This window comes from Hyla sarda, unplaced genomic scaffold (genome assembly GCF_029499605.1).
Source record: "Hyla sarda isolate aHylSar1 unplaced genomic scaffold, aHylSar1.hap1 scaffold_186, whole genome shotgun sequence".
NCBI lineage: Eukaryota > Metazoa > Chordata > Amphibia > Anura > Hylidae > Hyla > Hyla sarda.
In genome coordinates this window covers 211,067-237,272 of record NW_026608510.1, presented here as the reverse complement: position 1 = coordinate 237,272, position 26,206 = coordinate 211,067, and the positions used below count along the sequence as shown (strand labels likewise).

Sequence of the window (26,206 nt, the reverse complement as noted above, 5' to 3'; positions counted from 1 at the left end):
AACCCAGCTTTGTTGTGTATGTAACCATAGGGATTTGTGATGTCACCTAGAACCTTCACAGCAGCGACAGCTTTATGAGGAGCATCAGCACTGCTCTGCCTGAGCAGAACCATCACCGCCATAGGTTGTCAAATAACCCGGGTTTAACCCACACAGGTAAGTCCAATGGGGTGCAGGCATGTCCTCTATGCTTACAGCTTCCCGTGGGTGTTGGTTTGATACCGTTTGGGGACAGCCAAGGAGGCATCTGCAGGCAACAAAGGTAGGTGTGTGCTTGTGTGTGTGTTTCCTATGCAGATCCTAAGCCCAGTGTCACATGCAAGTAGGAGGAGTAAGAAGGGTTCCTGGCAAATCCGGGTTATGGATTGCATTTAAAAAGGCCCCGTGGGAGTGCAATGGGCCCCTGTCTTGCTGCTTAGCAATAATGGTATGGGTTTAGGTTCTGCTGTGTGTACTGGTGGTTGACTGCCCCCCAGCCCAGAGTGTGCATGGAAAATTGTCTGGCAGCCTCCCTGACAGCAAGCAGTGATAGTGCCCATGAAGGGCACCTTGTTGGGCCCGCCCCTTTCACGGTTATCGCTTCTCGGCCTTTTGGCTAAGATCAAGTGTAGTATCTGTTCTTATCAGTTTAATATCTGATACGTCCCCTACCTGGGGACCATATATTAAATGGATTTTTGAGAACGGGGGCCGATTTCGAAGCTTGCTTCCGTCGCCCTATGCATTGACCCGATATGGCAGTATCTTCGGGTACAGTGCACCACCCCCTTACAGGGTTAAAAAGAAAGATTCCTACTTTCATTGCTACCTGCTTGCTGGCTAGCCAGCTAGCCAGCCCTGTGGGCCTTGCTGCTGCTGCAGCCAAAAAACAAAAGGTGGTGCTGCTGCTGCTTCTGCTGCTTCTGCTTCTGCTTGTGTCTGGCCGCTGTTGGAGCGTCCAGGCACAGGACTTCTGCTGCTGCTGACTAAATGGCCTCCTTAATTGGATCATTTGAGTAGCCAGCACACCTGTGCAGGTAGGGCATGACATGATAGGCAGCTGCCTTGATAGCGGGTGGGTGCTGAATGTTCCTAATTGACAAAATAAGATTAATGCTTATGAAGAAATATAAAATCTCATCCCTTCCCCAATATCGCGCCACACCCCTACCCCTTAATTCCCTGGTTGAACTTGATGGACATATGTCTTTTTTCGACCGTACTAACTATGTAACTATGTAACATAACATGGGGGGGGGGGGGGTCTCCTGGCTGTTCACACAGGTGTGTCATTGCTGTACATTGACCATGCATTGCTTCTGTGGTATTGCAAAGGCAAAGACAAATGCTTCCAGCCATCCATTGCACTAATGGATTGGTCATCAGCTGGCTGTCTATGTCCCGCATCAATATAGACCAAAGTACAGAGGGTTAGGCTATGCTATTGTGCACCTACCTGATGCATCAGAAGGTGCGAGGCCCTTGCTAAATTCTGTGCACAGACTTTGAGATCTATACTTTAGACTGTATCTAAACCTGCTCCAACATGGACTGACATTCTGGCCTACTTTCAGCCGATGCGACTTGTCTGTCGCTGAACAGTCGCTTTTTATGTATTCAGCACCTATGTATAATGTTGTAAAAATGCTCTAGAAGTTAAAGTCGCAGAAATGTCACACATATTTGGCCTGCAACTTTCTGTGCGACAAATTCAGACAGGAAAAATCAGTATAAATCCTTAGAAAATTATCCCCCAGTGTCTCCATCTGCTGGCGGTATTGAATAAGCATTGCTGCACTGATGGGGTATGCATTAGACGAAAAAAAAGAAGAAAAAGAAGAATAATACGCCCAGAAAAGAGGCGAAAAGGAGAAAAACGTAAAAAAACGTGAAAAAAAAGTAAGAGGAAGAGAAGGGAAAAAAAGGTGGAAATGGGTTTAAAAGTGATTTCGGCGGAGAAATATATATATATATATATATATATATATATATATATATACGCGCACACACACACATATATATAAACGTATTCTCCGTTGAGATATTGCAGCCGCTAATGTGTCCAGGCCCAGGAGCCTTAGCACTGTGCTGTGATGTCACTCAATACCACTGACATCACTAGGTGTAAACAACATCTCTCCTTTGCTGTGTATGTGACTATGGAGCTGTTTGGTGATGTCGTCTATTATGGCCTTCATAGAAGCAACAGGAGATTGTTGCATCCATCTAGAACCCTCAGAACTACAGTGCTATGATGTCACTCACTTCCACAGGCCTTGCAGAGTGTAAACAACAACAACCCAGCTTTGTTGTGTATGTAACCATAGGGATTTGTGATGTCACCTAGAACCTTCACAGCAGCGACAGCTTTATGAGGAGCATCAGCACTGCTCTGCCTGAGCAGAACCATCACCGCCATAGGTTGTCAAATAACCCGGGTTTAACCCACACAGGTAAGTCCAATGGGGTGCAGGCATGTCCTCTATGCTTACAGCTTCCCGTGGGTGTTGGTTTGATACCGTTTGGGGACAGCCAAGGAGGCATCTGCAGGCAACAAAGGTAGGTGTGTGCTTGTGTGTGTGTTTCCTATGCAGATCCTAAGCCCAGTGTCACATGCAAGTAGGAGGAGTAAGAAGGGTTCCTGGCAAATCCGGGTTATGGATTGCATTTAAAAAGGCCCCGTGGGAGTGCAATGGGCCCCTGTCTTGCTGCTTAGCAATAATGGTATGGGTTTAGGTTCTGCTGTGTGTACTGGTGGTTGACTGCCCCCCAGCCCAGAGTGTGCATGGAAAATTGTCTGGCAGCCTCCCTGACAGCAAGCAGTGATAGTGCCCATGAAGGGCACCTTGTTGGGCCCGCCCCTTTCACGGTTATCGCTTCTCGGCCTTTTGGCTAAGATCAAGTGTAGTATCTGTTCTTATCAGTTTAATATCTGATACGTCCCCTATCTGGGGACCATATATTAAATGGATTTTTGAGAACGGGGGCCGATTTCGAAGCTTGCTTCCGTCGCCCTATGCATTGACCCGATATGGCAGTATCTTCGGGTACAGTGCACCACCCCCTTACAGGGTTAAAAAGAAAGATTCCTACTTTCATTGCTACCTGCTTGCTGGCTAGCCAGCTAGCCAGCCCTGTGGGCCTTGCTGCTGCTGCAGCCAAAAAACAAAAGGTGGTGCTGCTGCTGCTTCTGCTGCTTCTGCTTCTGCTTGTGTCTGGCCGCTGTTGGAGCGTCCAGGCACAGGACTTCTGCTGCTGCTGACTAAATGGCCTCCTTAATTGGATCATTTGAGTAGCCAGCACACCTGTGCAGGTAGGGCATGACATGATAGGCAGCTGCCTTGATAGCGGGTGGGTGCTGAATGTTCCTAATTGACAAAATAAGATTAATGCTTATGAAGAAATATAAAATCTCATCCCTTCCCCAATATCGCGCCACACCCCTACCCCTTAATTCCCTGGTTGAACTTGATGGACATATGTCTTTTTTCGACCGTACTAACTATGTAACTATGTAACATAACATGGGGGGGGGGGGGGGGGTCTCCTGGCTGTTCACACAGGTGTGTCATTGCTGTACATTGACCATGCATTGCTTCTGTGGTATTGCAAAGGCAAAGACAAATGCTTCCAGCCATCCATTGCACTAATGGATTGGTCATCAGCTGGCTGTCTATGTCCCGCATCAATATAGACCAAAGTACAGAGGGTTAGGCTATGCTATTGTGCACCTACCTGATGCATCAGAAGGTGCGAGGCCCTTGCTAAATTCTGTGCACAGACTTTGAGATCTATACTTTAGACTGTATCTAAACCTGCTCCAACATGGACTGACATTCTGGCCTACTTTCAGCCGATGCGACTTGTCTGTCGCTGAACAGTCGCTTTTTATGTATTCAGCACCTATGTATAATGTTGTAAAAATGCTCTAGAAGCTAAAGTCGCAGAAATGTCACACATATTTGGCCTGCAACTTTCTGTGCGACAAATTCAGACAGGAAAAATCAGTATAAATCCTTAGAAAATTATCCCCCAGTGTCTCCATCTGCTGGCGGTATTGAATAAGCATTGCTGCACTGATGGGGTATGCATTAGACGAAAAAAAAGAAGAAAAAGAAGAATAATACGCCCAGAAAAGAGGCGAAAAGGAGAAAAACGTAAAAAAACGTGAAAAAAAAGTAAGAGGAAGAGAAGGGAAAAAAAGGTGGAAATGGGTTTAAAAGTGATTTCGGCGGAGAAATATATATATATATATATATATATATATATATATATATATATATATACGCGCACACACACACATATATATAAACGTATTCTCCGTTGAGATATTGCAGCCGCTGCTGTGTCCAGGCCCAGGAGCCTTAGCACTGTGCTGTGATGTCACTCAATACCACTGACATCACTAGGTGTAAACAACATCTCTCCTTTGCTGTGTATGTGACTATGGAGCTGTTTGGTGATGTCGTCTATTATGGCCTTCATAGAAGCAACAGGAGATTGTTGCATCCATCTAGAACCCTCAGAACTACAGTGCTATGATGTCACTCACTTCCACAGGCCTTGCAGAGTGTAAACAACAACAACCCAGCTTTGTTGTGTATGTAACCATAGGGATTTGTGATGTCACCTAGAACCTTCACAGCAGCGACAGCTTTATGAGGAGCATCAGCACTGCTCTGCCTGAGCAGAACCATCACCGCCATAGGTTGTCAAATAACCCGGGTTTAACCCACACAGGTAAGTCCAATGGGGTGCAGGCATGTCCTCTATGCTTACAGCTTCCCGTGGGTGTTGGTTTGATACCGTTTGGGGACAGCCAAGGAGGCATCTGCAGGCAACAAAGGTAGGTGTGTGCTTGTGTGTGTGTTTCCTATGCAGATCCTAAGCCCAGTGTCACATGCAAGTAGGAGGAGTAAGAAGGGTTCCTGGCAAATCCGGGTTATGGATTGCATTTAAAAAGGCCCCGTGGGAGTGCAATGGGCCCCTGTCTTGCTGCTTAGCAATAATGGTATGGGTTTAGGTTCTGCTGTGTGTACTGGTGGTTGACTGCCCCCCAGCCCAGAGTGTGCATGGAAAATTGTCTGGCAGCCTCCCTGACAGCAAGCAGTGATAGTGCCCATGAAGGGCACCTTGTTGGGCCCGCCCCTTTCACGGTTATCGCTTCTCGGCCTTTTGGCTAAGATCAAGTGTAGTATCTGTTTGCTTGATCTGGCTGGAAGGTGCCCGGGGTACCCGCTCCTTTTCCCTGGGGGATCGTCCCATCTATATGGTGGGACTAAACCCCCTTGCTGACATCAGGGTTGCGGCTTAGTCCCCGGGCAACGAGGAGCGATCACTACCTACCTGCCTGCAGTAGGGGAGGTGATTTTTCTGCGATGGAGGAGGCTGGCAAGAAAGAAGAGCCTGCTGGAGGTGTACCTAGCTACGCCAGACTACGAAATGGAGTCCGAATTACTCTTTTGGATGCTGGAAAGAAGGAGAGAGGTTTATTCTTCGTGGTGGAGGAGATTTTGTTCCAGCTTTTTGAGCTGAGGAAGGACCAGATATTATCGATGCTGGAATTTCCAAGAAGTGGAGTCTATGATGTGGTTCTGGTTTCGGAGGAGGACTATGGTGTGTTCTGCAATAAAGCATTGCTGTGGAAGTCGCACCCTAAGTTGGGAGGGGTAGAGATTACTCCCCATTTCCCGACTCGGGAAAGACTTATAACTGTGAGGATGTACAGTCCGTATATCACAGAAGAAGAGATTGTTCTGTTCCTTTCTAGATTCTGTGAGGAGGTGAAGCCAAAAGGCAAGATCTATAATCAATATGGACTTTGGACGACAAAGTGGAAATTTCAAGTGAAGTTTCAGAAAACACCTGATGGAAAGCTAATTTATCCCCCAGGGCGTTTTAAGATTGGCCCAGTAAATGGTGACCTGTTCTTTTCAGGCATGGACGACTTTTGTCGAAAGTGTAAAAGGTATGGCCATAGGAAAGATTTTTGTGATATTGTTTGGTGCTATAAATGCCAAGAAGAAGGCCATGAGCCAGAAGCATGTAAGGTGAAGAAAAAGTGTCATCTATGTGGTGATGAGGGACACCTGGCAGTAATGTGTCCTAAGAAGAAGAAGAAGAAAAAGGAGGTTATGAAACGAAGTAGGGAGGAGGAAACTGATGTGAGGGAAGAACCTGAAGAGGAGGAAACTCCAACCAGGAAAGTGATGGAGGAGAAGAAAAGGAAAGAAAATGAAGAAGAATATGTACCGGTAGAGTATGGAGGCTCTCTTGATGTTGTCTTCAAGAGTGTGTCAAAAAAAAGAGAAAAAAGCCTTTGACGAGGATTTGGGAAATCTGAAAGAAAGATTGGGAATCAAAGTCAATGAAGCAAGGGATAAAGTCTATTGTTCCTTTCACGCAGATATAGATAGATTTGTGGAAACATACAAGGTTCCAGCGTGGCTGGCGATTCCAGCCAAAAGTGAGATGCTGAGTGGATCTATAACTTGTGGTTTCTTAGACTTCTTGATGGTCTTTGCATGGAGAAGAGGAATGACATTTGGGTAATTTTTCTTTAAGAAATTATAGAATTATAGTATGGTTAGTTTTGGTTTGATAATTTTTTTATGTTTTAAATATGGTTTCTTTTATTGTTTAAAAAAAAAAAAAAAAAAGAGATAAAGAAATAAAGAAAAACGGGTTTTCCTGATGATGAACAAAAAATCAAGCTCAAATAAGATCTTAGAGCTCTGATGGAGTTCTGAGGGTTAACTAAAAAAAAAAATCTGTTCTTATCAGTTTAATATCTGATACGTCCCCTATCTGGGGACCATATATTAAATGGATTTTTGAGAACGGGGGCCGATTTCGAAGCTTGCTTCCGTCGCCCTATGCATTGACCCGATATGGCAGTATCTTCGGGTACAGTGCACCACCCCCTTACAGGGTTAAAAAGAAAGATTCCTACTTTCATTGCTACCTGCTTGCTGGCTAGCCAGCTAGCCAGCCCTGTGGGCCTTGCTGCTGCTGCAGCCAAAAAACAAAAGGTGGTGCTGCTGCTGCTTCTGCTGCTTCTGCTTCTGCTTGTGTCTGGCCGCTGTTGGAGCGTCCAGGCACAGGACTTCTGCTGCTGCTGACTAAATGGCCTCCTTAATTGGATCATTTGAGTAGCCAGCACACCTGTGCAGGTAGGGCATGACATGATAGGCAGCTGCCTTGATAGCGGGTGGGTGCTGAATGTTCCTAATTGACAAAATAAGATTAATGCTTATGAAGAAATATAAAATCTCATCCCTTCCCCAATATCGCGCCACACCCCTACCCCTTAATTCCCTGGTTGAACTTGATGGACATATGTCTTTTTTTCGACCGTACTAACTATGTAACTATGTAACATAACATGGGGGGGGGGGTCTCCTGGCTGTTCACACAGGTGTGTCATTGCTGTACATTGACCATGCATTGCTTCTGTGGTATTGCAAGGGCAAAGACAAATGCTTCCAGCCATCCATTGCACTAATGGATTGGTCATCAGCTGGTTGTCTATGTCCCGCATCAATATAGACCAAAGTACAGAGGGTTAGGCTATGCTATTGTGCACCTACCTGATGCATCAGAAGGTGCGAGGCCCTTGCTAAATTCTGTGCACAGACTTTGAGATCTATACTTTAGACTGTATCTAAACCTGCTCCAACATGGACTGACATTCTGGCCTACTTTCAGCCAATGCGACTTGTCTGTCGCTGAACAGTCGCTTTTTATGTATTCAGCACCTATGTATAATGTTGTAAAAATGCTCTAGAAGCTAAAGTCGCAGAAATGTCACACATATTTGGCCTGCAACTTTCTGTGCGACAAATTCAGACAGGAAAAATCAGTATAAATCCTTAGAAAATTATCCCCCAGTGTCTCCATCTGCTGGCGGTATTGAATAAGCATTGCTGCACTGATGGGGTATGCATTAGACGAAAAAAAAGAAGAAAAAGAAGAATAATACGCCCAGAAAAGAGGCGAAAAGGAGAAAAACGTAAAAAAACGTGAAAAAAAAAGTAAGAGGAAGAGAAGGGAAAAAAAGGTGGAAATGGGTTTAAAAGTGATTTCGGCGGAGAAATATATATATATATATATATATATATATATATATATATATATACGCGCACACACACACATATATATAAACGTATTCTCCGTTGAGATATTGCAGCCGCTGCTGTGTCCAGGCCCAGGAGCCTTAGCACTGTGCTGTGATGTCACTCAATACCACTGACATCACTAGGTGTAAACAACATCTCTCCTTTGCTGTGTATGTGACTATGGAGCTGTTTGGTGATGTCGTCTATTATGGCCTTCATAGAAGCAACAGGAGATTGTTGCATCCATCTAGAACCCTCAGAACTACAGTGCTATGATGTCACTCACTTCCACAGGCCTTGCAGAGTGTAAACAACAACAACCCAGCTTTGTTGTGTATGTAACCATAGGGATTTGTGATGTCACCTAGAACCTTCACAGCAGCGACAGCTTTATGAGGAGCATCAGCACTGCTCTGCCTGAGCAGAACCATCACCGCCATAGGTTGTCAAATAACCCGGGTTTAACCCACACAGGTAAGTCCAATGGGGTGCAGGCATGTCCTCTATGCTTACAGCTTCCCGTGGGTGTTGGTTTGATACCGTTTGGGGACAGCCAAGGAGGCATCTGCAGGCAACAAAGGTAGGTGTGTGCTTGTGTGTGTGTTTCCTATGCAGATCCTAAGCCCAGTGTCACATGCAAGTAGGAGGAGTAAGAAGGGTTCCTGGCAAATCCGGGTTATGGATTGCATTTAAAAAGGCCCCGTGGGAGTGCAATGGGCCCCTGTCTTGCTGCTTAGCAATAATGGTATGGGTTTAGGTTCTGCTGTGTGTACTGGTGGTTGACTGCCCCCCAGCCCAGAGTGTGCATGGAAAATTGTCTGGCAGCCTCCCTGACAGCAAGCAGTGATAGTGCCCATGAAGGGCACCTTGTTGGGCCCGCCCCTTTCACGGTTATCGCTTCTCGGCCTTTTGGCTAAGATCAAGTGTAGTATCTGTTCTTATCAGTTTAATATCTGATACGTCCCCTATCTGGGGACCATATATTAAATGGATTTTTGAGAACGGGGGCCGATTTCGAAGCTTGCTTCCGTCGCCCTATGCATTGACCCGATATGGCAGTATCTTCGGGTACAGTGCACCACCCCCTTACAGGGTTAAAAAGAAAGATTCCTACTTTCATTGCTACCTGCTTGCTGGCTAGCCAGCTAGCCAGCCCTGTGGGCCTTGCTGCTGCTGCAGCCAAAAAACAAAAGGTGGTGCTTCTGCTGCTTCTGCTTCTGCTTGTGTCTGGCCACTGTTGGAGCGTCCAGGCACAGGACTTCTGCTGCTGCTGACTAAATGGCCTCCTTAATTGGATCATTTGAGTAGCCAGCACACCTGTGCAGGTAGGGCATGACATGATAGGCAGCTGCCTTGATAGCGGGTGGGTGCTGAATGTTCCTAATTGACAAAATAAGATTAATGCTTATGAAGAAATATAAAATCTCATCCCTTCCCCAATATCGCGCCACACCCCTACCCCTTAATTCCCTGGTTGAACTTGATGGACATATGTCTTTTTTCGACCGTACTAACTATGTAACTATGTAACATAACATGGGGGGGGGGGGGGTCTCCTGGCTGTTCACACAGGTGTGTCATTGCTGTACATTGACCATGCATTGCTTCTGTGGTATTGCAAAGGCAAAGACAAATGCTTCCAGCCATCCATTGCACTAATGGATTGGTCATCAGCTGGCTGTCTATGTCCCGCATCAATATAGACCAAAGTACAGAGGGTTAGGCTATGCTATTGTGCACCTACCTGATGCATCAGAAGGTGCGAGGCCCTTGCTAAATTCTGTGCACAGACTTTGAGATCTATACTTTAGACTGTATCTAAACCTGCTCCAACATGGACTGACATTCTGGCCTACTTTCAGCCGATGCGACTTGTCTGTCGCTGAACAGTCGCTTTTTATGTATTCAGCACCTATGTATAATGTTGTAAAAATGCTCTAGAAGCTAAAGTCGCAGAAATGTCACACATATTTGGCCTGCAACTTTCTGTGCGACAAATTCAGACAGGAAAAATCTGTATAAATCCTTAGAAAATTATCCCCCAGTGTCTCCATCTGCTGGCGGTATTGAATAAGCATTGCTGCACTGATGGGGTATGCATTAGACGAAAAAAAAGAAGAAAAAGAAGAATAATACGCCCAGAAAAGAGGCGAAAAGGAGAAAAACGTAAAAAAACGTGAAAAAAAAGTAAGAGGAAGAGAAGGGAAAAAAAGGTGGAAATGGGTTTAAAAGTGATTTCGGCGGAGAAATATATATATATATATATATATATATATATATATATATATATATATATACGCGCACACACACACATATATATAAACGTATTCTCCGTTGAGATATTGCAGCCGCTGCTGTGTCCAGGCCCAGGAGCCTTAGCACTGTGCTGTGATGTCACTCAATACCACTGACATCACTAGGTGTAAACAACATCTCTCCTTTGCTGTGTATGTGACTATGGAGCTGTTTGGTGATGTCGTCTATTATGGCCTTCATAGAAGCAACAGGAGATTGTTGAATCCATCTAGAACCCTCAGAACTACAGTGCTATGATGTCACTCACTTCCACAGGCCTTGCAGAGTGTAAACAACAACAACCCAGCTTTGTTGTGTATGTAACCATAGGGATTTGTGATGTCACCTAGAACCTTCACAGCAGCGACAGCTTTATGAGGAGCATCAGCACTGCTCTGCCTGAGCAGAACCATCACCGCCATAGGTTGTCAAATAACCCGGGTTTAACCCACACAGGTAAGTCCAATGGGGTGCAGGCATGTCCTCTATGCTTACAGCTTCCCGTGGGTGTTGGTTTGATACCGTTTGGGGACAGCCAAGGAGGCATCTGCAGGCAACAAAGGTAGGTGTGTGCTTGTGTGTGTGTTTCCTATGCAGATCCTAAGCCCAGTGTCACATGCAAGTAGGAGGAGTAAGAAGGGTTCCTGGCAAATCCGGGTTATGGATTGCATTTAAAAAGGCCCCGTGGGAGTGCAATGGGCCCCTGTCTTGCTGCTTAGCAATAATGGTATGGGTTTAGGTTCTGCTGTGTGTACTGGTGGTTGACTGCCCCCCAGCCCAGAGTGTGCATGGAAAATTGTCTGGCAGCCTCCCTGACAGCAAGCAGTGATAGTGCCCATGAAGGGCACCTTGTTGGGCCCGCCCCTTTCACGGTTATCGCTTCTCGGCCTTTTGGCTAAGATCAAGTGTAGTATCTGTTCTTATCAGTTTAATATCTGATACGTCCCCTATCTGGGGACCATATATTAAATGGATTTTTGAGAACGGGGGCCGATTTCGAAGCTTGCTTCCGTCGCCCTATGCATTGACCCGATATGGCAGTATCTTCGGGTACAGTGCACCACCCCCTTACAGGGTTAAAAAGAAAGATTCCTACTTTCATTGCTACCTGCTTGCTGGCTAGCCAGCTAGCCAGCCCTGTGGGCCTTGCTGCTGCTGCAGCCAAAAAACAAAAGGTGGTGCTGCTGCTGCTTCTGCTGCTTCTGCTTCTGCTTGTGTCTGGCCGCTGTTGGAGCATCCAGGCACAGGACTTCTGCTGCTGCTGACTAAATGGCCTCCTTAATTGGATCATTTGAGTAGCCAGCACACCTGTGCAGGTAGGGCATGACATGATAGGCAGCTGCCTTGATAGCGGGTGGGTGCTGAATGTTCCTAATTGACAAAATAAGATTAATGCTTATGAAGAAATATAAAATCTCATCCCTTCCCCAATATCGCGCCACACCCCTACCCCTTAATTCCCTGGTTGAACTTGATGGACATATGTCTTTTTTCGACCGTACTAACTATGTAACTATGTAACATAACATGGGGGGGGGGGGGGTCTCCTGGCTGTTCACACAGGTGTGTCATTGCTGTACATTGACCATGCATTGCTTCTGTGGTATTGCAAAGGCAAAGACAAATGCTTCCAGCCATCCATTGCACTAATGGATTGGTCATCAGCTGGTTGTCTATGTCCCGCATCAATATAGACCAAAGTACAGAGGGTTAGGCTATGCTATTGTGCACCTACCTGATGCATCAGAAGGTGCGAGGCCCTTGCTAAATTCTGTGCACAGACTTTGAGATCTATACTTTAGACTGTATCTAAACCTGCTCCAACATGGACTGACATTCTGGCCTACTTTCAGCCGATGCGACTTGTCTGTCGCTGAACAGTCGCTTTTTATGTATTCAGCACCTATGTATAATGTTGTAAAAATGCTCTAGAAGCTAAAGTCGCAGAAATGTCACACATATTTGGCCTGCAACTTTCTGTGCGACAAATTCAGACAGGAAAAATCAGTATAAATCCTTAGAAAATTATCCCCCAGTGTCTCCATCTGCTGGCGGTATTGAATAAGCATTGCTGCACTGATGGGGTATGCATTAGACGAAAAAAAAGAAGAAAAAGAAGAATAATACGCCCAGAAAAGAGGCGAAAAGGAGAAAAACGTAAAAAAACGTGAAAAAAAAGTAAGAGGAAGAGAAGGGAAAAAAAGGTGGAAATGGGTTTAAAAGTGATTTCGGCGGAGAAATATATATATATATATATATATATATATATATATATATATACGCGCACACACACGTATTCTCCGTTGAGATATTGCAGCCGCTGCTGTGTCCAGGCCCAGGAGCCTTAGCACTGTGCTGTGATGTCACTCAATACCACTGACATCACTAGGTGTAAACAACATCTCTCCTTTGCTGTGTATGTGACTATGGAGCTGTTTGGTGATGTCGTCTATTATGGCCTTCATAGAAGCAACAGGAGATTGTTGCATCCATCTAGAACCCTCAGAACTACAGTGCTATGATGTCACTCACTTCCACAGGCCTTGCAGAGTGTAAACAACAACAACCCAGCTTTGTTGTGTATGTAACCATAGGGATTTGTGATGTCACCTAGAACCTTCACAGCAGCGACAGCTTTATGAGGAGCATCAGCACTGCTCTGCCTGAGCAGAACCATCACCGCCATAGGTTGTCAAATAACCCGGGTTTAACCCACACAGGTAAGTCCAATGGGGTGCAGGCATGTCCTCTATGCTTACAGCTTCCCGTGGGTGTTGGTTTGATACCGTTTGGGGACAGCCAAGGAGGCATCTGCAGGCAACAAAGGTAGGTGTGTGCTTGTGTGTGTGTTTCCTATGCAGATCCTAAGCCCAGTGTCACATGCAAGTAGGAGGAGTAAGAAGGGTTCCTGGCAAATCCGGGTTATGGATTGCATTTAAAAAGGCCCCATGGGAGTGCAATGGGCCCCTGTCTTGCTGCTTAGCAATAATGGTATGGGTTTAGGTTCTGCTGTGTGTACTGGTGGTTGACTGCCCCCCAGCCCAGAGTGTGCATGGAAAATTGTCTGGCAGCCTCCCTGACAGCAAGCAGTGATAGTGCCCATGAAGGGCACCTTGTTGGGCCCGCCCCTTTCACGGTTATCGCTTCTCGGCCTTTTGGCTAAGATCAAGTGTAGTATCTGTTCTTATCAGTTTAATATCTGATACGTCCCCTATCTGGGGACCATATATTAAATGGATTTTTGAGAACGGGGGCCGATTTCAAAGCTTGCTTCCGTCGCCCTATGCATTGACCCGATATGGCAGTATCTTCGGGTACAGTGCACCACCCCCTTACAGGGTTAAAAAGAAAGATTCCTACTTTCATTGCTACCTGCTTGCTGGCTAGCCAGCTAGCCAGCCCTGTGGGCCTTGCTGCTGCTGCAGCCAAAAAACAAAAGGTGGTGCTGCTGCTGCTTCTGCTGCTTCTGCTTCTGCTTGTGTCTGGCCGCTGTTGGAGCGTCCAGGCACAGGACTTCTGCTGCTGCTGACTAAATGGCCTCCTTAATTGGATCATTTGAGTATCCAGCACACCTGTGCAGGTAGGGCATGACATGATAGGCAGCTGCCTTGATAGCGGGTGGGTGCTGAATGTTCCTAATTGACAAAATAAGATTAATGCTTATGAAGAAATATAAAATCTCATCCCTTCCCCAATATCGCGCCACACCCCTACCCCTTAATTCCCTGGTTGAACTTGATGGACATATGTCTTTTTTCGACCGTACTAACTATGTAACTATGTAACATAACATGGGGGGGGGGGGGGGTCTCCTGGCTGTTCACACAGGTGTGTCATTGCTGTACATTGACCATGCATTGCTTCTGTGGTATTGCAAAGGCAAAGACAAATGCTTCCAGCCATCCATTGCACTAATGGATTGGTCATCAGCTGGCTGTCTATGTCCCGCATCAATATAGACCAAAGTACAGAGGGTTAGGCTATGCTATTGTGCACCTACCTGATGCATCAGAAGGTGCGAGGCCCTTGCTAAATTCTGTGCACAGACTTTGAGATCTATACTTTAGACTGTATCTAAACCTGCTCCAACATGGACTGACATTCTGGCCTACTTTCAGCCGATGCGACTTGTCTGTCGCTGAACAGTCGCTTTTTATGTATTCAGCACCTATGTATAATGTTGTAAAAATGCTCTAGAAGCTAAAGTCGCAGAAATGTCACACATATTTGGCCTGCAACTTTCTGTGCGACAAATCCAGACAGGAAAAATCAGTATAAATCCTTAGAAAATTATCCCCCAGTGTCTCCATCTGCTGGCGGTATTGAATAAGCATTGCTGCACTGATGGGGTATGCATTAGACGAAAAAAAAGAAGAAAAAGAAGAATAATACGCCCAGAAAAGAGGCGAAAAGGAGAAAAACGTAAAAAAACGTGAAAAAAAAGTAAGAGGAAGAGAAGGGAAAAAAAGGTGGAAATGGGTTTAAAAGTGATTTCGGCGGAGAAATATATATATATATATATATATATATATATATATATATATATATATATATATATACGCGCACACACACACATATATATAAACGTATTCTCCGTTGAGATATTGCAGCCGCTGCTGTGTCCAGGCCCAGGAGCCTTAGCACTGTGCTGTGATGTCACTCAATACCACTGACATCACTAGGTGTAAACAACATCTCTCCTTTGCTGTGTATGTGACTATGGAGCTGTTTGGTGATGTCGTCTATTATGGCCTTCATAGAAGCAACAGGAGATTGTTGCATCCATCTAGAACCCTCAGAACTACAGTGCTATGATGTCACTCACTTCCACAGGCCTTGCAGAGTGTAAACAACAACAACCCAGCTTTTTTGTGTATGTAACCATAGGGATTTGTGATGTCACCTAGAACCTTCACAGCAGCGACAGCTTTATGAGGAGCATCAGCACTGCTCTGCCTGAGCAGAACCATCACCGCCATAGGTTGTCAAATAACCCGGGTTTAACCCACACAGGTAAGTCCAATGGGGTGCAGGCATGTCCTCTATGCTTACAGCTTCCCGTGGGTGTTGGTTTGATACCGTTTGGGGACAGCCAAGGAGGCATCTGCAGGCAACAAAGGTAGGTGTGTGCTTGTGTGTGTGTTTCCTATGCAGATCCTAAGCCCAGTGTCACATGCAAGTAGGAGGAGTAAGAAGGGTTCCTGGCAAATCCGGGTTATGGATTGCATTTAAAAAGGCCCCGTGGGAGTGCAATGGGCCCCTGTCTTGCTGCTTAGCAATAATGGTATGGGTTTAGGTTCTGCTGTGTGTACTGGTGGTTGACTGCCCCCCAGCCCAGAGTGTGCATGGAAAATTGTTTGGCAGCCTCCCTGACAGCAAGCAGTGATAGTGCCCATGAAGGGCACCTTGTTGGGCCCGCCCCTTTCACGGTTATCGCTTCTCGGCCTTTTGGCTAAGATCAAGTGTAGTATCTGTTCTTATCAGTTTAATATCTGATACGTCCCCTATCTGGGGACCATATTTTAAATGGATTTTTGAGAACGGGGGCCGATTTCGAAGCTTGCTTCCGTCGCCCTATGCATTGACCCGATATGGCAGTATCTTCGGGTACAGTGCACCACCCCCTTACAGGGTTAAAAAGAAAGATTCCTACTTTCATTGCTACCTGCTTGCTGGCTAGCCAGCTAGCCAGCCCTGTGGGCCTTGCTGCTGCTGCAGCCAAAAAACAAAAGGTGGTGCTGCTGCTGCTTCTGCTGCTTCTGCTTCTGCTTGTGTCTGGCCGCTGTTGGAGCATCCAGGCACAGGACTTCTGCTGCTGCTGACTAAATGGCCTCCTTAATTGGATCATTTGAGTAGCCAGCACACCTGTGCAGGTAGGGCATGACATAATAGGCAGCTGCCTTGATAGCGGGTGGGTGCTGAATGTTCCTAATTGACAAAATAAGATTAATGCTTATGAAGAAATATAAAATCTCATCCCTTCCCCAATATCGCGCCACACCCCTACCCCTTAATTCCCTGGTTGAACTTGATGGACATATGTCTTTTTTCGACCGTACTAACTATGTAACTATGTAACATAACATGGGGGGGGGGGGGTCTCCTGGCTGTTCACACAGGTGTGTCATTGCTGTACATTGACCATGCATTGCTTCTGTGGTATTGCAAAGGCAAAGACAAATGCTTCCAGCCATCCATTGCACTAATGGATTGGTCATCAGCTGGCTGTCTATGTCCCGCATCAATATAGACCAAAGTACAGAGGGTTAGGCTATGCTATTGTGCACCTACCTGATGCATCAGAAGGTGCGAGGCCCTTGCTAAATTCTGTGCACAGACTTTGAGATCTATACTTTAGACTGTATCTAAACCTGCTCCAACATGGACTGACATTCTGGCCTACTTTCAGCCGATGCGACTTGTCTGTCGCTGAACAGTCGCTTTTTATGTATTCAGCACCTATGTATAATGTTGTAAAAATGCTCTAGAAGTTAAAGTCGCAGAAATGTCACACATATTTGGCCTGCAACTTTCTGTGCGACAAATTCAGACAGGAAAAATCAGTATAAATCCTTAGAAAATTATCCCCCAGTGTCTCCATCTGCTGGCGGTATTGAATAAGCATTGCTGCACTGATGGGGTATGCATTAGACGAAAAAAAAGAAGAAAAAGAAGAATAATACGCCCAGAAAAGAGGCGAAAAGGAGAAAAACGTAAAAAAACGTGAAAAAAAAGTAAGAGGAAGAGAAGGGAAAAAAAGGTGGAAATGGGTTTAAAAGTGATTTCGGCGGAGAAATATATATATATATATATATATATATATATATATATATATATATATACGCGCACACACACACATATATATAAACGTATTCTCCGTTGAGATATTGCAGCCGCTGCTGTGTCCAGGCCCAGGAGCCTTAGCACTGTGCTGTGATGTCACTCAATACCACTGACATCACTAGGTGTAAACAACATCTCTCCTTTGCTGTGTATGTGACTATGGAGCTGTTTGGTGATGTCGTCTATTATGGCCTTCATAGAAGCAACAGGAGATTGTTGCATCCATCTAGAACCCTCAGAACTACAGTGCTATGATGTCACTCACTTCCACAGGCCTTGCAGAGTGTAAACAACAACAACCCAGCTTTGTTGTGTATGTAACCATAGGGATTTGTGATGTCACCTAGAACCTTCACAGCAGCGACAGCTTTATGAGGAGCATCAGCACTGCTCTGCCTGAGCAGAACCATCACCGCCATAGGTTGTCAAATAACCCGGGTTTAACCCACACAGGTAAGTCCAATGGGGTGCAGGGCATGTCCTCTATGCTTACAGCTTCCGTGGGTGTTGGTTTGATACCGTTTGGGGACAGCCAAGGAGGCATCTGCAGGCAACAAAGGTAGGTGTGTGCTTGTGTGTGTGTTTCCTATGCAGATCCTAAGCCCAGTGTCACATGCAAGTAGGAGGAGTAAGAAGGGTTCCTGCAAATCCGGGTTATGGATTGCATTTAAAAAGGCCCCGTGGGAGTGCAATGGGCCCCTGTCTTGCTGCTTAGCAATAATGGTATGGGTTTAGGTTCTGCTGTGTGTACTGGTGGTTGACTGCCCCCCAGCCCAGAGTGTGCATGGAAAATTGTCTGGCAGCCTCCCTGACAGCAAGCAGTGATAGTGCCCATGAGAAGGGCACCTTGTTGGGCCCGCCCCTTTCACGGTTATCGCTTCTCGGCCTTTTGGCTAAGATCAAGTGTAGTATCTGTTCTTATCAGTTTAATATCTGATACGTCCCCTATCTGGGGACCATATATTAAATGGATTTTTGAGAACGGGGGCCGATTTCGAAGCTTGCTTCCGTCGCCCTATGCATTGACCCGATATGGCAGTATCTTCGGGTACAGTGCACCACCCCCTTACAGGGTTAAAAAGAAAGATTCCTACTTTCATTGCTACCTGCTTGCTGGCTAGCCAGCTAGCCAGCCCTGTGGGCCTTGCTGCTGCTGCAGCCAAAAAACAAAAGGTGGTGCTGCTGCTGCTTCTGCTGCTTCTGCTTCTGCTTGTGTCTGGCCGCTGTTGGAGCGTCCAGGCACAGGACTTCTGCTGCTGCTGACTAAATGGCCTCCTTAATTGGATCATTTGAGTAGCCAGCACACCTGTGCAGGTAGGGCATGACATGATAGGCAGCTGCCTTGATAGCGGGTGGGTGCTGAATGTTCCTAATTGACAAAATAAGATTAATGCTTATGAAGAAATATAAAATCTCATCCCTTCCCGAATATCGCGCCACACCCCTACCCCTTAATTCCCTGGTTGAACTTGATGGACATATGTCTTTTTTCGACCGTACTAACTATGTAACTATGTAACATAACATGGGGGGGGGGGGGGGTCTCCCTGGCTGTTCACACAGGTGTGTCATTGCTGTACATTGACCATGCATTGCTTCTGTGGTATTGCAAAGGCAAAGACAAATGCTTCCAGCCATCCATTGCACTAATGGATTGGTCATCAGCTGGCTGTCTATGTCCCGCATCAATATAGACCAAAGTACAGAGGGTTAGGCTATGCTATTGTGCACCTACCTGATGCATCAGAAGGTGCGAGGCCCTTGCTAAATTCTGTGCACAGACTTTGAGATCTATACTTTAGACTGTATCTAAACCTGCTCCAACATGGACTGACATTCTGGCCTACTTTCAGCCGATGCGACTTGTCTGTCGCTGAACAGTCGCTTTTTATGTATTCAGCACCTATGTATAATGTTGTAAAAATGCTCTAGAAGCTAAAGTCGCAGAAATGTCACACATATTTGGCCTGCAACTTTCTGTGCGACAAATTCAGACAGGAAAAATCAGTATAAATCCTTAGAAAATTATCCCCCAGTGTCTCCATCTGCTGGCGGTATTGAATAAGCATTGCTGCACTGATGGGGTATGCATTAGACGAAAAAAAAGAAGAAAAAGAAGAATAATACGCCCAGAAAAGAGGCGAAAAGGAGAAAAACGTAAAAAAACGTGAAAAAAAAGTAAGAGGAAGAGAAGGGAAAAAAAGGTGGAAATGGGTTTAAAAGTGATTTCGGCGGAGAAATATATATATATATATATATATATATATATATACGCGCACACACACACATATATATAAACGTATTCTCCGTTGAGATATTGCAGCCGCTGCTGTGTCCAGGCCCAGGAGCCTTAGCACTGTGCTGTGATGTCACTCAATACCACTGACATCACTAGGTGTAAACAACATCTCTCCTTTGCTGTGTATGTGACTATGGAGCTGTTTGGTGATGTCCGTCTATTATGGCCTTCATAGAAGCAACAGGAGATTGTTGCATCCATCTAGAACCCTCAGAACTACAGTGCTATGATGTCACTCACTTCCACAGGCCTTGCAGAGTGTAAACAACAACAACCCAGCTTTGTTGTGTATGTAACCATAGGGATTTGTGATGTCACCTAGAACCTTCACAGCAGCGACAGCTTTATGAGGAGCATCAGCACTGCTCTGCCTGAGCAGAACCATCACCGCCATAGGTTGTCAAATAACCCGGGTTTAACCCACACAGGTAAGTCCAATGGGGTGCAGGCATGTCCTCTATGCTTACAGCTTCCGTGGGTGTTGGTTTGATACCGTTTGGGGACAGCCAAGGAGGCATCTGCAGGCAACAAAGGTAGGTGTGTGCTTGTGTGTGTGTTTCCTATGCAGATCCTAAGCCCAGTGTCACATGCAAGTAGGAGGAGTAAGAAGGGTTCCTGGCAAATCCGGGTTATGGATTGCATTTAAAAAGGCCCCGTGGGAGTGCAATGGGCCCCTGTCTTGCTGCTTAGCAATAATGGTATGGGTTTAGGTTCTGCTGTGTGTACTGGTGGTTGACTGCCCCCCAGCCCAGAGTGTGCATGGAAAATTGTCTGGCAGCCTCCCTGACAGCAAGCAGTGATAGTGCCCATGAAGGGCACCTTGTTGGGCCCGCCCCTTTCACGGTTATCGCTTCTCGGCCTTTTGGCTAAGATCAAGTGTAGTATCTGTTCTTATCAGTTTAATATCTGATACGTCCCCTATCTGGGGACCATATATTAAATGGATTTTTGAGAACGGGGGCCGATTTCGAAGCTTGCTTCCGTCGCCCTATGCATTGACCCGATATGGCAGTATCTTCGGGTACAGTGCACCACCCCCTTACAGGGTTAAAAAGAAAGATTCCTACTTTCATTGCTACCTACTTGCTGGCTAGCCAGCTAGCCAGCCCTGTGGGCCTTGCTGCTGCTGCAGCCAAAAAACAAAAGGTGGTGCTGCTGCTGCTTCTGCTGCTTCTGCTTCTGCTTGTGTCTGGCCGCTGTTGGAGCGTCCAGGCACAGGACTTCTGCTGCTGCTGACTAAATGGCCTCCTTAATTGGATCATTTGAGTAGCCAGCACACCTGTGCAGGTAGGGCATGACATGATAGGCAGCTGCCTTGATAGCGGGTGGGTGCTGAATGTTCCTAATTGACAAAATAAGATTAATGCTTATGAAGAAATATAAAATCTCATCCCTTCCCCAATATCGCGCCACACCCCTACCCCTTAATTCCCTGGTTGAACTTGATGGACATATGTCTTTTTTCGACCGTACTAACTATGTAACTATGTAACATAACATGGGGGGGGGGGGGGGGTCTCCTGGCTGTTCACACAGGTGTGTCATTGCTGTACATTGACCATGCATTGCTTCTGTGGTATTGCAAAGGCAAAGACAAATGCTTCCAGCCATCCATTGCACTAATGGATTGGTCATCAGCTGGCTGTCTATGTCCCGCATCAATATAGACCAAAGTACAGAGGGTTAGGCTATGCTATTGTGCACCTACCTGATGCATCAGAAGGTGCGAGGCCCTTGCTAAATTCTGTGCACAGACTTTGAGATCTATACTTTAGACTGTATCTAAACCTGCTCCAACATGGACTGACATTCTGGCCTACTTTCAGCCGATGCGACTTGTCTGTCGCTGAACAGTCGCTTTTTATGTATTCAGCACCTATGTATAATGTTGTAAAAATGCTCTAGAAGCTAAAGTCGCAGAAATGTCACACATATTTGGCCTGCAACTTTCTGTGCGACAAATCCAGACAGGAAAAATCAGTATAAATCCTTAGAAAATTATCCCCCAGTGTCTCCATCTGCTGGCGGTATTGAATAAGCATTGCTGCACTGATGGGGTATGCATTAGACGAAAAAAAAGAAGAAAAAGAAGAATAATACGCCCAGAAAAGAGGCAAAAAGGAGAAAAACGTAAAAAAACGTGAAAAAAAAGTAAGAGGAAGAGAAGGGAAAAAAAGGTGGAAATGGGTTTAAAAGTGATTTCGGCGGAGAAATATATATATATATATATATATATATATATATATATATATATACGCGCACACACACACATATATATAAACGTATTCTCCGTTGAGATATTGCAGCCGCTGCTGTGTCCAGGCCCAGGAGCCTTAGCACTGTGCTGTGATGTCACTCAATACCACTGACATCACTAGGTGTAAACAACATCTCTCCTTTGCTGTGTATGTGACTATGGAGCTGTTTGGTGATGTCGTCTATTATGGCCTTCATAGAAGCAACAGGAGATTGTTGCATCCATCTAGAACCCTCAGAACTACAGGTGCTATGATGTCACTCACTTCCACAGGCCTTGCAGAGTGTAAACAACAACAACCCAGCTTTTTTGTGTATGTAACCATAGGGATTTGTGATGTCACCTAGAACCTTCACAGCAGCGACAGCTTTATGAGGAGCATCAGCACTGCTCTGCCTGAGCAGAACCATCACCGCCATAGGTTGTCAAATAACCCGGGTTTAACCCACACAGGTAAGTCCAATGGGGTGCAGGCATGTCCTCTATGCTTACAGCTTCCCGTGGGTGTTGGTTTGATACCGTTTGGGGACAGCCAAGGAGGCATCTGCAGGCAACAAAGGTAGGTGTGTGCTTGTGTGTGTGTTTCCTATGCAGATCCTAAGCCCAGTGTCACATGCAAGTAGGAGGAGTAAGAAGGGTTCCTGGCAAATCCGGGTTATGGATTGCATTTAAAAAGGCCCCGTGGGAGTGCAATGGGCCCCTGTCTTGCTGCTTAGCAATAATGGTATGGGTTTAGGTTCTGCTGTGTGTACTGGTGGTTGACTGCCCCCCAGCCCAGAGTGTGCATGGAAAATTGTTTGGCAGCCTCCCTGACAGCAAGCAGTGATAGTGCCCATGAAGGGCACCTTGTTGGGCCCGCCCCTTTCACGGTTATCGCTTCTCGGCCTTTTGGCTAAGATCAAGTGTAGTATCTGTTCTTATCAGTTTAATATCTGATACGTCCCCTATCTGGGGACCATATTTTAAATGGATTTTTGAGAACGGGGGCCGATTTCGAAGCTTGCTTCCGTCGCCCTATGCATTGACCCGATATGGCAGTATCTTCGGGTACAGTGCACCACCCCCTTACAGGGTTAAAAAGAAAGATTCCTACTTTCATTGCTACCTGCTTGCTGGCTAGCCAGCTAGCCAGCCCTGTGGGCCTTGCTGCTGCTGCAGCCAAAAAACAAAAGGTGGTGCTGCTGCTGCTTCTGCTGCTTCTGCTTCTGCTTGTGTCTGGCCGCTGTTGGAGCATCCAGGCACAGGACTTCTGCTGCTGCTGACTAAATGGCCTCCTTAATTGGATCATTTGAGTAGCCAGCACACCTGTGCAGGTAGGGCATGACATAATAGGCAGCTGCCTTGATAGCGGGTGGGTGCTGAATGTTCCTAATTGACAAAATAAGATTAATGCTTATGAAGAAATATAAAATCTCATCCCTTCCCCAATATCGCGCCACACCCCTACCCCTTAATTCCCTGGTTGAACTTGATGGACATATGTCTTTTTTCGACCGTACTAACTATGTAACTATGTAACATAACATGGGGGGGGGGGGGTCTCCTGGCTGTTCACACAGGTGTGTCATTGCTGTACATTGACCATGCATTGCTTCTGTGGTATTGCAAAGGCAAAGACAAATGCTTCCAGCCATCCATTGCACTAATGGATTGGTCATCAGCTGGCTGTCTATGTCCCGCATCAATATAGACCAAAGTACAGAGGGTTAGGCTATGCTATTGTGCACCTACCTGATGCATCAGAAGGTGCGAGGCCCTTGCTAAATTCTGTGCACAGACTTTGAGATCTATACTTTAGACTGTATCTAAACCTGCTCCAACATGGACTGACATTCTGGCCTACTTTCAGCCGATGCGACTTGTCTGTCGCTGAACAGTCGCTTTTTATGTATTCAGCACCTATGTATAATGTTGTAAAAATGCTCTAGAAGTTAAAGTCGCAGAAATGTCACACATATTTGGCCTGCAACTTTCTGTGCGACAAATTCAGACAGGAAAAATCAGTATAAATCCTTAGAAAATTATCCCCCAGTGTCTCCATCTGCTGGCGGTATTGAATAAGCATTGCTGCACTGATGGGGTATGCATTAGACGAAAAAAAAGAAGAAAAAGAAGAATAATACGCCCAGAAAAGAGGCGAAAAGGAGAAAAACGTAAAAAAACGTGAAAAAAAAGTAAGAGGAAGAGAAGGGAAAAAAAGGTGGAAATGGGTTTAAAAGTGATTTCGGCGGAGAAATATATATATATATATATATATATATATATATATATATATATACGCGCACACACACACATATATATAAACGTATTCTCCGTTGAGATATTGCAGCCGCTGCTGTGTCCAGGCCCAGGAGCCTTAGCACTGTGCTGTGATGTCACTCAATACCACTGACATCACTAGGTGTAAACAACATCTCTCCTTTGCTGTGTATGTGACTATGGAGCTGTTTGGTGATGTCGTCTATTATGGCCTTCATAGAAGCAACAGGAGATTGTTGCATCCATCTAGAACCCTCAGAACTACAGTGCTATGATGTCACTCACTTCCACAGGCCTTGCAGAGTGTAAACAACAACAACCCAGCTTTGTTGTGTATGTAACCATAGGGATTTGTGATGTCACCTAGAACCTTCACAGCAGCGACAGCTTTATGAGGAGCATCAGCACTGCTCTGCCTGAGCAGAACCATCACCGCCATAGGTTGTCAAATAACCCGGGTTTAACCCACACAGGTAAGTCCAATGGGGTGCAGGCATGTCCTCTATGCTTACAGCTTCCCGTGGGTGTTGGTTTGATACCGTTTGGGGACAGCCAAGGAGGCATCTGCAGGCAACAAAGGTAGGTGTGTGCTTGTGTGTGTGTTTCCTATGCAGATCCTAAGCCCAGTGTCACATGCAAGTAGGAGGAGTAAGAAGGGTTCCTGGCAAATCCGGGTTATGGATTGCATTTAAAAAGGCCCCGTGGGAGTGCAATGGGCCCCTGTCTTGCTGCTTAGCAATAATGGTATGGGTTTAGGTTCTGCTGTGTGTACTGGTGGTTGACTGCCCCCCAGCCCAGAGTGTGCATGGAAAATTGTCTGGCAGCCTCCCTGACAGCAAGCAGTGATAGTGCCCATGAAGGGCACCTTGTTGGGCCCGCCCCTTTCACGGTTATCGCTTCTCGGCCTTTTGGCTAAGATCAAGTGTAGTATCTGTTCTTATCAGTTTAATATCTGATACGTCCCCTATCTGGGGACCATATATTAAATGGATTTTTGAGAACGGGGGCCGATTTCGAAGCTTGCTTCCGTCGCCCTATGCATTGACCCGATATGGCAGTATCTTCGGGTACAGTGCACCACCCCCTTACAGGGTTAAAAAGAAAGATTCCTACTTTCATTGCTACCTGCTTGCTGGCTAGCCAGCTAGCCAGCCCTGTGGGCCTTGCTGCTGCTGCAGCCAAAAAACAAAAGGTGGTGCTGCTGCTGCTTCTGCTGCTTCTGCTTCTGCTTGTGTCTGGCCGCTGTTGGAGCATCCAGGCACAGGACTTCTGCTGCTGCTGACTAAATGGCCTCCTTAATTGGATCATTTGAGTAGCCAGCACACCTGTGCAGGTAGGGCATGACATAATAGGCAGCTGCCTTGATAGCGGGTGGGTGCTGAATGTTCCTAATTGACAAAATAAGATTAATGCTTATGAAGAAATATAAAATCTCATCCCTTCCCCAATATCGCGCCACACCCCTACCCCTTAATTCCCTGGTTGAACTTGATGGACATATGTCTTTTTTCGACCGTACTAACTATGTAACTATGTAACATAACATGGGGGGGGGGGTCTCCTGGCTGTTCACACAGGTGTGTCATTGCTGTACATTGACCATGCATTGCTTCTGTGGTATTGCAAAGGCAAAGACAAATGCTTCCAGCCATCCATTGCACTAATGGATTGGTCATCAGCTGGCTGTCTATGTCCCGCATCAATATAGACCAAAGTACAGAGGGTTAGGCTATGCTATTGTGCACCTACCTGATGCATCAGAAGGTGCGAGGCCCTTGCTAAATTCTGTGCACAGACTTTGAGATCTATACTTTAGACTGTATCTAAACCTGCTCCAACATGGACTGACATTCTGGCCTACTTTCAGCCGATGCGACTTGTCTGTCGCTGAACAGTCGCTTTTTATGTATTCAGCACCTATGTATAATGTTGTAAAAATGCTCTAGAAGTTAAAGTCGCAGAAATGTCACACATATTTGGCCTGCAACTTTCTGTGCGACAAATTCAGACAGGAAAAATCAGTATAAATCCTTAGAAAATTATCCCCCAGTGTCTCCATCTGCTGGCGGTATTGAATAAGCATTGCTGCACTGATGGGGTATGCATTAGACGAAAAAAAAGAAGAAAAAGAAGAATAATACGCCCAGAAAAGAGGCG

General features: G+C 45.9%; 11 non-coding genes and 1 pseudogene across 11 annotated transcripts; all 12 read left to right on the top strand.

Moving 5' to 3' along the window:
• Nucleotides 1-575: 575 nt before the first annotated feature.
• On the top strand, nucleotides 576-766 carry LOC130315193 (U2 spliceosomal RNA). The gene has a single exon (XR_008862768.1). It is a non-coding gene; the product is annotated as a U2 spliceosomal RNA (small nuclear RNA).
• Nucleotides 767-2,851: 2,085 nt separating this feature from the next.
• Nucleotides 2,852-3,042, top strand: LOC130315100 (U2 spliceosomal RNA). The gene has a single exon (XR_008862684.1). It is a non-coding gene; the product is annotated as a U2 spliceosomal RNA (small nuclear RNA).
• A 2,096-nt stretch (nucleotides 3,043-5,138) lies between these two features.
• Nucleotides 5,139-5,268, top strand: LOC130315237 (U2 spliceosomal RNA; annotated as a pseudogene).
• Nucleotides 5,269-6,716: 1,448 nt separating this feature from the next.
• LOC130315229 (U2 spliceosomal RNA) lies at nucleotides 6,717-6,901 on the top strand. The gene has a single exon (XR_008862796.1). It is a non-coding gene; the product is annotated as a U2 spliceosomal RNA (small nuclear RNA).
• Nucleotides 6,902-8,989: 2,088 nt separating this feature from the next.
• On the top strand, nucleotides 8,990-9,180 carry LOC130315099 (U2 spliceosomal RNA). The gene has a single exon (XR_008862683.1). It is a non-coding gene; the product is annotated as a U2 spliceosomal RNA (small nuclear RNA).
• Nucleotides 9,181-11,266: 2,086 nt separating this feature from the next.
• On the top strand, nucleotides 11,267-11,457 carry LOC130315098 (U2 spliceosomal RNA). Its single transcript, XR_008862682.1, has one exon. It is a non-coding gene; the product is annotated as a U2 spliceosomal RNA (small nuclear RNA).
• A 2,073-nt stretch (nucleotides 11,458-13,530) lies between these two features.
• Nucleotides 13,531-13,721, top strand: LOC130315208 (U2 spliceosomal RNA). The gene has a single exon (XR_008862781.1). It is a non-coding gene; the product is annotated as a U2 spliceosomal RNA (small nuclear RNA).
• A 2,102-nt stretch (nucleotides 13,722-15,823) lies between these two features.
• On the top strand, nucleotides 15,824-16,014 carry LOC130315188 (U2 spliceosomal RNA). The gene has a single exon (XR_008862763.1). It is a non-coding gene; the product is annotated as a U2 spliceosomal RNA (small nuclear RNA).
• Nucleotides 16,015-18,107: 2,093 nt separating this feature from the next.
• LOC130315097 (U2 spliceosomal RNA) lies at nucleotides 18,108-18,298 on the top strand. Its single transcript, XR_008862681.1, has one exon. It is a non-coding gene; the product is annotated as a U2 spliceosomal RNA (small nuclear RNA).
• Nucleotides 18,299-20,379: 2,081 nt separating this feature from the next.
• LOC130315096 (U2 spliceosomal RNA) lies at nucleotides 20,380-20,570 on the top strand. Its single transcript, XR_008862680.1, has one exon. It is a non-coding gene; the product is annotated as a U2 spliceosomal RNA (small nuclear RNA).
• A 2,092-nt stretch (nucleotides 20,571-22,662) lies between these two features.
• On the top strand, nucleotides 22,663-22,853 carry LOC130315187 (U2 spliceosomal RNA). Its single transcript, XR_008862762.1, has one exon. It is a non-coding gene; the product is annotated as a U2 spliceosomal RNA (small nuclear RNA).
• A 2,088-nt stretch (nucleotides 22,854-24,941) lies between these two features.
• LOC130315095 (U2 spliceosomal RNA) lies at nucleotides 24,942-25,132 on the top strand. The gene has a single exon (XR_008862679.1). It is a non-coding gene; the product is annotated as a U2 spliceosomal RNA (small nuclear RNA).
• Nucleotides 25,133-26,206: the final 1,074 nt, after the last annotated feature.